A 10,040-nucleotide genomic window follows, 5' to 3' on the forward strand; every position below is an offset into this window, starting at 1 on the left:
CAACTGCATTTTCGAGTAGAAAAAGAGATGCACGGTGCAAATCTGCGAGACGTTTAATTACTATGAAAAACAGTCACATGGGTTCACCACATCCTGCAGTCGACATCTGCCACTATAACCCCACATGTCTCAGCAAGGAGACAAAACGTGAAAAGGAACCTGGTCAAACAGCGCTCCTAGTGGTCAAAAATACTTATTTTTCACAGAGTGTTTTCAACAGAAAAAAAAGAAAATCGTCACCAAGATGATTTTATTTGATGAATATTTCTATTTATCAATAAATAAAGAAGTAAGGTAAAAAAAAAATCAAGGCTAAAAGTGAGCAGGATAAACTCTGAGGGAATAAAAATGTTATCTTCCCTCCTCACTGTGGGAACTAATAGTGTCATGTTGTTCATTAGGATTGTCGAGGCACTGAGACGGCTACAACATGAGCTCACAGAGGTGGACGGGGTAACCTAATCCCTGTGACAGCCTGCTAAAATCACAGGGCTCTGCTGCCTTCTGGAATGTGCTCACTGCTAACTCAGCCCCATTGGCCGGCTGCACTTCCTCCTCCTTCAACTAAAACTTGCACTTTAGCCGTACAGCGGATTTGCTCTGTGGAGGAGATAGACGCCGACTGACCAACGGACTGAGCTCCTTTTCACAGGCAGAGGCCGAAGCCCAAGAGACCACATCTTATCCCAGATGACCTGGATTCTCTCAAATCTTAACAGTAGGAGAGAAACAAGGGGTCATGGGAGACTTGGCAGGCCAGCTGTGACACAGGAAATGTGGACACAAGGGTGACCGGATGATGGGAAAGTGATGCAATCTGACAGAGCCGGCTTGAGTTCAGAGGGGTTCAGATGATTTATCTTTGCATCGATGCATGTAATGTACCTTCTTAAATAGATGAGAAGACATTTCGGAGCAGTTTAAGCAGCGTAAGGAGGAGAAAAAGCCTTTTTAGAATAATAAAAGACGGCACTCCTGACTGTGTGAAAGCAGTTGCTTGTCCACCCCTTGGGATTACTCTCCGTGGTTGGGAATAACAAAAATAGCCCCCCCTAACCCTCTCACATGTATGAGCGGAAAATGGAAAGTTTCAGAAAATCTACAGAAGCACTTTAGGAGGAGAAGAAAGCGATTTCTCAAAATGTTATTTATTGGAACTACAACCAATATGTGGTTTTGTCTAAATCTATATTGTTTAATCCCATCGAAACTGTCAAGTGTTGCAAAATCCAAAACCACCAAACCAAACTCAAGTCAAGTGTTTTAACTTCAGTTTCACTTCATAACAGCTGCATACACTCATGTGGATTTTACTGTAGTGCCCACCGGGGGGGAGAACTAGCAAACTGGATAAGCTCTTCTTGTTTCAAAGATAAAACGAGATTATTTTAAAAGCCTTCCCAGTGATCTATTAATTATAATTATTCCAAAATCAAACTACCTGTCATTTTCTAGGACAGAGTATTCTGAAAAGCGGCAGGAGTTCATTAAAAATTCACCTCTGAGTTGTTGGCGTGTAGCAACCCCACCTCCTCTTCCCGCCCCCCATAACTGAGCTGTTTGTTTACACGCTATTACGGTAGCTTACAGCCCCTCACAACTCCAACCTAACATTAGTGGTGCAACAAAAATGGTGAGCAATGTTGGATCTGTCCATGTATCGTGTCTAAAAAAGGATGCTTTGAATAGAAAGGAGCAGAGAATTTAAGACACCTACATAAATATATAATTTTTAAAGGCATTTTTTTTAGATTTACAATGATTTGAATACTCAGAAATGCAATTTTAAGCCTAATTTTCTAAATACAAGTTGTTCATTATCAGAAGAATGCCACAAGAACATATTTAAAACACCAAAACACAATTTTCCTCCCAGTGGGTCTTTAGAGACAGATGGGCAACTGCATTAAGCTGTATTATTATCATCTGTGTGTAAGACAAATTGTTTGGTTTATGTAATCAAATGAATTGCAGCACTTTCCAGATCAACCCAACGGAAACTGATGTGGACACACTTATGTGTAATGCGATGTGGGCTCATTGGATACAGTTTCTCCTAACAAGGAGAACATGTTTCCTCCTTAACAAATTTAGCAGTTCCCAGCATCACTACTCTTGAAGAAGAGGTCGATGTACAACCCGTCTTCCTCTGAGGGACTCTACTGTGCCTATTGCATCATAGTCTCCTATAGTATGCTATACACCTAGTGAAAATAAAGGAACACATGAGACCATATCTTGTGCAATCATTGGTTTTGTCCATGAGTGGGAATCTCAACTTATTAATAAAGTTTTACTTTCAGTCAACGTGTCCAGCACAATCCTTATATTGTCTATTAGGCAGCCCTTGTTAATGAAATGACAATATATTTTCTTTATTTCACAAAAATGGTGAAAGTATGAGTATACAGCCAATGAAAACACATAATAAAGTCTGGATTCCCCTTTTTTCCTAGTTTAAAGGACTAGAAATATGGGGACAAACCAAGCTGAAAAAATTAAAGGTTTTCTATTATAACAAAAGACAAGTCAACTGCTTTAACTTGAAAGTTTTGGAAACAGATTTAAAAAAAAAAGCCTTTTCTCCAAAATTTCCTGTCATGGGACGGAGCTCCAGAACTCTCTGGAGGTGACGAGATGTCAAATGTCTTCTGGCAAAACAGATTCTCTCAGTACAGATTAGTTCAATAGTACTTGAGACGATCATTTTGAATTAAACAATTTATTTCAATATAGTCTGATTTTTTTCTGACAAAAATAGCCCTCTGTCTAAAAACATATCTTAGTATTTGATCAGATTGTAAGAAAAATGGATCAACAGACACAGGAGAAAAAAAAGGGACTTTTATGATTTTTCTACCTATGAAAATTAAAACAAATCAGTGATTTCTGCCATGAAGTTTCGCTTTCCAAAAAGAAGAATAACTACATCAACTTTAACTAAAGCAAAAAAAAAAAAAAAAAAAGACGACTATTTTGGTTTCAAGTTTTATGTTTTGTTATGTTTCTTCTCGTCACGCAGTGAGTAATGATCCATGTCCAACTTCTGCAAATGTTCTGGTTGGTATCAGATACAGAGTCTGTGGAAAAATGTCTAGTTCAGGACCAGTTATTATGACTACTCGCATCAGTTCATGAAACATGACCCTATCAATGAGTCGTAAATACAGCAGAAGTTATAAATGAGGAACCTTTCGAATAATATGCATTTTTCTCATTAGTCTTTTGTCCGTTTTCTTGAAACAAATCTGATGAAACTCTTGGAATGTGTTTTGGAATGTTGCATTTTAGTACCACAGATTTTTCTGATATCACTTTTACGCAGTCTGTATACGTCAGACACGACAGCCAGATCATTGATTTTGCCGAACAGCCACAACACAAACCTACACAACCTGCTGGTTGTAATCATGTACTGCTGCTGTGTTTTTTTTTTTTTAGAAAGTGAGCTTTAACATGTCAATTTGTTTGTTTATTGCCACAAAATGGACAGTCAATGTTGGATTTTTGCTGATATCAGATATTTCAACCCAATACTGATATTTATAACTTGGTTTTGTTTGCTAAATATAAGCCAAACATTTTAATTCTTAAATCATGCCTCAGTTTAATTAAATTGAATCATTTAGGGGACGAAATTTTTTGAATGTACGACAACTTCATCGTCTTGTAATCAGTTCCCATCAAATGGTTGAACCTTAGGTGAAAAGTGACAGGTCAGCATGTGACACAAGAAAAGATTACGTAAACAATACAGAGCAAGCAGAAGTGATGATGTTGACATCTAGATGTTTTCTTTCTCAAATATATTTTCTTTTTAAGAAGACTAACCATCTTACTGGGGTTTGTGTTTACCGCCGAGTCGTGTGCTGTGGTGCACTCACACTGTTCACACTCCATCCACTATGCAAGGTTTAGATAAAACACAAAAAAACAGGAGAAAAAACTGACCGGCTGTTACAAGAAAGCTGGCCTATTGGAGGCGCTCTGACACATTCACAATTTCACAAGATCTTCATAAATAAAAAATCTTCATATTGAACATTAACAATAACCACACTTTACTAAATTATATATTCCTGTAAGTTTTTGATCAGGCCCGCGAGAATGAGCTACAATATGTTTCCACAAAAGGACTGAAAAAAGCACTTGGAGTGTAGAAGGACCACAGGTTGGAACTTGCGTGTGAACATCTTGAGAGCAGAAGGCATTTCAGATGACATGTTCATCAGCACAAAATTGAGCTCTGTACAAACAGCAAGTACCTAGATCTCTGATAGGACACAGAGGGGAAAAAAGCCTCAGCAGTACTACTAGAAAAAAACAAACAAGAAATTGCCTTTTAGTAAAATTTGATATGCTAGAAATGGATAAATAAAAATGTGTGATTATCAATCGACACCTTTTGGATTACATAAAATAAAACATTGAACTTGTGGCAAAAGATTATTTATAATTACTGATTAAAAATAACAACTACATCATGGATAAGAATAGTGTTGCCACAAACAATTATTTTAATAGTCGACTGATCACCGATTATTTTTTCAGATTAGTCGATTAATCGGGTCATGCGCAAAGTCGATGTAAAACACACATCTTTATCCACCATTAGCTTTAATCTAACTAAAACCTAAATATATTCACACTAGCATTATCGAAGATAATAAGATGAATTTGGCCGTTGAAGATGCTAGTGACGATGGCTGAAGATGCTGAAATGGATAGCAGAAAACGCTAAAATTGATAGCAGAAAACACTGTCATTGATAGCTGAAAATGATTATATTGCTAGCAGAAAATTAGTAAATTAATAGCAGAAAACGCTGAAATTGATAGCAGAAGACACTGAAATTGATAGCTGAAAACAATTAAATTGATAGATGAAAACGCTGAAATTGATAGCTGAAAACGATTAAATTGATAGCTGAAAACGCTGTAATTGATAGCTGAAAATGATTAAATTGATAGCAGAAAACGAGTAAATCAATAGCAGGAAACACTGAAATTGATAGCTGAAAACCATTAAATTGATAGCTGAAAACAATGAAATTGATAGCTGAAAACGACTAAATTGATAGCTGAAAATGCTAAAATTGATAGCTGAAAACGATTAAATTGATAGCTGAAAACGCTGTAATTGATAGCAGAAAACGCTGTAATTGATAGCAGAAAACGCTGTAATTTATAGCAGAAAACGCTGAAATTGAAAGCTGAAAACACTGAAATTGATAGCTGAAAACGCTGAAATTTATAGCAGAAAACAATGAAATTGATAGCTGAAAACGCTGAAATTGATAGCTGAAAACGCTGAAATTGATAGCTGAAAACGCTGTAATTGATAGCTGAAAATGATTAAATTTCTAGCAGAAAACGAGTAAATTAATAGCAGAAAACGCTGAAATTGATTGCAGAAAACACTGAAATTGATAGCAGAAAACGATTAAATTGATAGCCTGCAAAAATATTAGTTAAATGCCAAAATAGCCTAAAAAATAAAAAAAAAGTTAGTCAAAACAGCTAGCATGTAGCTAAAATATTAGCTAAACTCCAAAATAGCCTAAAAAAACAAAAAAATGCCAAAACAGTCCAAAAAGCTAGCATAATCCCATTATAACTTACAACTTTACTACACTCTGACTCCATATAATATAACGACTAATCAACTATTGAATTAGTCGTCAACTATTTTAATTAGTTGATTAGATGACTAATCGTGGCAGCCCCAGAGAAAAATGAGGGGGAAAAAAAAAATCGATTAAATTCCTTAGCAAGTTTCTTTAAGATAGTCTATATTAACCTTAGGTGTCAAACTTTGTATTTTTAACCACAAAATACACAGACTTTTTCCTTTTTACAAAGAAAACGTCATCTTGGTTTTTCAGTTTGAGAATATTATCACATAATTTTGAAATATATATATATATATATATATATATATATATATATATATATATATATATATATATGTAAATTAGAAATACAATCCCTGCAAAAGTTTGCTTTTATCATAACAGATATGTATTTTTATATAGACATTATGACAAACTTCCCTTTTTTGACATAGATACAGGGTTTGTCATAACAACATGAAGTCACTGTTGCTCAAGTGCCCACATCCTCAGTTTTACTCGTCCAAAGCCACTGAAAGAAACCCCCCAAACCATCATGAACTAAGACAGAAAAAAAACAACTGAAACTCCCTACTTCACCTATTTCAGACAACAGGATGTCTTAGAATTAACCTACAATTAAAATTGAGAGCAGACATTGAAACCACACTCAGGTGACACCAAGGTTTTGCAGAAGTGAGGAAGATAGTTGCCACAAAGAAAACCATAAACTGTTGAAATTTTGGTAACTTTTCCTCAGAGTACATCAAAAATGCAGCTTCTTTGTCATTTCTTTTATTTATTTATTTATATTGAATGAGCAAGAAATCTTCTCCAGATTGTATCTCTACCCAAAAAAGTGTGATAAAATGTCAAAACATGTCGATATGCAACCAAAATTGGCCTGTTTTTCAAAACTAAATAAAGGCAAAAAGAGGAAATGTATTAAAAAAAAATGTTGCAATAACCCCTTTAGGGAGAAAACAGACACTAAAAAGCCCCGCTTCTCAAAATGTTTGGACAAAATTCCCATCATGAATTTAGATCACTGAAACTACTAATTTAACAAAGTGAACTTGCAAGCCAGTTAAGTTTTCTGGCTCTCATTAAAAGCACATTTGATAGTTTCCCCTTCAACTTGGTGGAGACAGAGCGTACAGGGCAGACGCAAGAAAAGAGATGACAAAAGGATATTCTATAAAATGAGATCATCATTCCATATCCAGAAGTGCAATAACATATGTGTGCAATTGCTAGGGAAGCTCAGTAGAAGCAGGCCTTGCTTTAGGTGAAGGCAAACTACCGTTACAACTGCAAAGAGCTAAACTGAAAGCCGGCTTCAGGAGGAAACCTCAATAATGCACGCAGGCTGACAGCTGACAGCTGCGACTTTTCCGAGCACATTAACCTATGGCTATTTCTGTTTATGGGTATTAAAATAAAATTTGCACACATTTTAGTACATTAAACGGGCTGATGGGGCATCATCCACTCTTTAAAGTGTGCCTAACCTCCACACGATTTTTAGTCAGGATTCCAGAAGACAAAGTGTTTCTCTCAGAACAACAAAAGAAAGAAGTGTTCAGCAGCTGCTGCTGATGTTTGGATATGTTACTCCCTTGCATCCCATGAACATCCTACTTCAAATAAACAAAAGGGAAATGTGATGAGCAATTTAAAAAAAAAAATAGACAAGAAGTAATCTGTGGATTCTGACAAAAATTGCATTCTTTTTAGCTAAAATAATACATTATTATTAGTTTTTTTTTAAAAAAAAAATGCATAAATAATATTCAACATGCAATGGAGAGCAACTTCCATCCTTAAGCTTAGGCTTCATTTAAGATACATTTAAGCCTATAAATCAAACTACACACCAGTAACATAACAACATATAATAAATAACATATAATAAAATGAGATAAGGTCACAAAAATCCTCTTTTTTGAACTAAATCTCACAAATAAATGCATGCAAACGCGTAATTATGTGTAAAACTTGTATTTTTTTTAGATTTTTAGATTTAATTTAATAACTTAAGCTTGACAGCGTGTCAATACATCCAACGTGGCTTTAGAAAAAAAAATACTAAAACGCAGAGGGATTACACAGACATCAAACCGTTAGCAGCTATCCGACACTGATTATTTTAGGTCATTTTGGTTTTGTCTGGGTCAACGCTTAGCCATTAGCCTGCATGAGCTTTAATGTTGATTCCAGAGAGACCATGAGCTAGTTTTATTACTCAGGACGAATTTTTAAGCGGCAGCAGCGTGGATCTGACTGCAGCAAGGCATTTCAAGCCATATTCAGACCACGTCTTACCTGACTGCTGATGGCCGCCTCCACTTATCTCTTTTTTGGGTGAGGAATTTTAAGAAAAGGGTCCCGAGGAAAAATACTTGGGGAAAAAAAGGATGCCCACAGTCCTTGCTAGCTAGTAGCAAGTCACCATATCCAAAGCCAAGAAGCTAGCCTAACTGAGTAGACGCTGTGCCCGCTGGTGTGGCATTTCTGCATCACTGCTACTGCGCGGCTAGGCTAGCTAGCTAGCTAGCTCTCTCAGCCTCATTTACTCCAACGGGATTGGCTGCGGGAGAATCTCCTCCTCTCCTATTGGACAACTCACCTGTCAATCATTTATACTGCAGTTAAATGTTGTGCTTTGTTTGGGAAACAGTTATTTCTGCTAGAAAAAAAGGAATAAACCAAAGAAAGCCCGAAATTACATAAAAATAGGAAAATTATATTTTACATAAGAATTAATTTAAGCTAAATTTCTTATCTGTTTATAGGAAAAGTTGTGTAGACGCCAAAACAATCCTATTCTTGCACAGTTAAGGTAATAGTTCAATTTGATTTATGCACTGAAATTTAAACAAATACTTTTTGTTTCAGGTATTGGCTACATTTTGTGGTATTTAGACATCCTAAATTTATCAACCACATTTTTACCATAGTTAGAAATTTTATTTTGGATTTTTTAATTTGTTCATCTTCAAATATCTTTGCTAATGCAACTAATTAAAAAAAAATGCCCTGTGTCTTAAAATGAGTCACTTTTTCAGAGAAATGCATTTTATATTGCATTAAGAAAGATGAGAATTTCACCAAATACACATGTTAGAATGTAGGATTTTGTTTTTCGTGAGGATTTAACAGAAATGCTCAGTCATTTGCAGAGTCAAAGACACACCCAAATAGATATTGGCACATGAACTCATCATCAAGTGCTCCTGAACTCGACGCCCTCCCCTGAAACAATGACATATCTAATAAACATGTCTGTGGTGAAGAGAGCTGCAGAGTAATTTGGAGGGTTCTGCAGCTTGTTGCAGGATGCAATCTGTTTCCTGCTCAAGCAGATGGACCTTCACTGCAAGTTCAGTCTACCCGCCCAAAAGCCCAACTCAAAACAAGCCTGCAGCGTTTGCTACCACTCAAACACCAACATCCATGTTGTCAAGCTTTAGATTTTATTTGAAACAACAAAATTAAGAAAATAATGTCAAAAAAATGAAAACTATTATAGGTCTTTTGATTAGGTTATCCACTTTAAAATAGTAAGACTAGACTAGAGTTTTGCTTTCACATTGAATTTTGACCCTAAACCACATTTGTGGGAATTTGAAAAACTAACACATGACAATGTTTGTGCAAATTCCACAGATAGTGTCTGGTTCTTGCTTATAAGGAAATGGTTTTATGTGATTTCTTTAAACTAAAAAGGGAAATAGAAGTCATCGGATGGTATTAATTTATTTTTCTTCCTACTAATTATCCCAATAATTGACTTTGTTAGTTTGCTTGCTACTTCTGCCCTCAGCAGTCAGATTAATGAAGTAGATCATGAATGCCACCTGCTGGGCTGTTAGTGAAGCATGCTTATTTTATAGAGCCAGACTTAAATGAGAGACGTGGCCTCCTTTATAGCCTTTATAAATACCCCGTGGGAAGAAAAAAAAAAAAAAAGAAAAGTCCATCTCAGCTTGAATTTCTAAAGATGGAAAGAAGAGCCACAGACTCAACCAGCACCGCAAAAGCAGATGGTCTCATTTTGTTAAAGGCAACTTTAATTCAATACAGTGCACCTGCCTCTGGCTATTATCTTGACGTGCATTAGAGAATAAGCAGAAGCCACAACTAGAGCTAATCACCATTAATCAGCAGAGTTATTATAGAAAAGCAGCTGAGGCCAGAGTTTCAGCTCAAGCCTTAAAACATTTGTGACGTTAATTTAAAGATTACCTTTTCAAAGCTTTTGAACTTTGTTTTTGGCTTCTTTGTATTGTTTTAATTTAATTTAATGTAATTTAGAAATTTCCACAACACCTTTCTTTCATTTTTTAACCGAATGAATCCATACATACCTGCATTAATGCCTGCACTTCCCTTTCTAGAGTCAAAGTATCATGATTAGAGGGAACAG

At 35.8% G+C, this 10,040-nt stretch overlaps 1 protein-coding gene across 3 annotated transcripts in view; it reads right to left on the reverse strand.

Moving 5' to 3' along the window:
- The window catches only part of nck1b (NCK adaptor protein 1b), a 27,363-nt gene extending 19,140 nt beyond the window's left edge, over window positions 1-8,223 (reverse strand). For 2 of the 3 annotated variants that reach the window (XM_024280349.2, XM_024280348.2), the window contains exon 1: window positions 7,937-8,223. The gene's annotated coding sequence lies outside the window, so the exon portion shown is untranslated. The remainder of the gene's footprint in view (window positions 1-7,936) is intronic. The other variant, XM_024280346.2, reaches the window with a different exon arrangement.
- Window positions 8,224-10,040: the final 1,817 nt, after the last annotated feature.

This window comes from Oryzias melastigma, linkage group LG20, assembly GCF_002922805.2.
Source record: "Oryzias melastigma strain HK-1 linkage group LG20, ASM292280v2, whole genome shotgun sequence".
NCBI classification, from domain to species: domain Eukaryota; kingdom Metazoa; phylum Chordata; class Actinopteri; order Beloniformes; family Adrianichthyidae; genus Oryzias; species Oryzias melastigma.